The following is a 775-nucleotide window of genomic DNA, read 5'->3' on the forward strand; positions in this document are numbered from 1 at the left end:
AATATACTCAGGCTAAACCTTTAAAACCATTACTGACAGTTCCGCTACTGGAATTCAGAGTCTCGATACATTCGCTGCATTTGTGTCAGCTCTAGATCTAGCTCCATCTACCTCTCTGTCTGAGTTCAAAGCTCTGACAGGTCATCTGCATATGCTGCCCATATGAGAGTTCTCCGTGGACTATGTAATTCAAAGATACGAAACACAAATGAAAATTGAATTCTTATACGACAGGAATGAAGTTGTTACATAAATATTTGGGGGAAAAGTGGAAGCAAGGCATGGGATTTCGCATGTATGTGTGTTCTGTTAAATCTGACAATTAACAGAAAACCCACATCTCTGAATACTTCCAAAATAGCAGCCCAGTGCCCCCAGCTTCACGGGACAGAAACACTTCTAATTCATCTGAAGGAAGTCAAGTTTTATGGCCACTAAAGTCCCATACTATTCTATTCTGTGTTGTACTGAATGAGAGAAAGCTAGCATTCTCCTTGACAAGGATGGAAGAGGCTCTCGGGCCTGACAACACTCAAACAGTTGGACATTGCTTCCTACTGCCAAGGTACTCTAATCGGAAGAAGCTCTCCTTAAAATAACAAATAAATACATAAATAAAAATTAAGGAGGTGGAAAATACAAAATTAAGGATAGAAATGAATGTGTTTTGGAAAGAGAAAATAAATTGCATCAAAATACAATTTAAAATACAATAAATACACCAAACCTCGCACAATACAGAAAATTGCTTATTTTAAAGAATTGGTCGATGAAT

At 37.5% G+C, this 775-nt stretch overlaps 1 pseudogene; it reads left to right on the forward strand.

Annotated features, from left to right (window-relative positions):
* Positions 1-459: 459 nt before the first annotated feature.
* Positions 460-572, forward strand: LOC111815218 (annotated as a pseudogene).
* Positions 573-775: the final 203 nt, after the last annotated feature.

The sequence above is a fragment of the Octodon degus genome, unplaced genomic scaffold, assembly GCF_000260255.1.
Source record: "Octodon degus isolate 3935 unplaced genomic scaffold, OctDeg1.0 scaffold00012, whole genome shotgun sequence".
In the NCBI taxonomy this organism is placed as follows: domain Eukaryota; kingdom Metazoa; phylum Chordata; class Mammalia; order Rodentia; family Octodontidae; genus Octodon; species Octodon degus.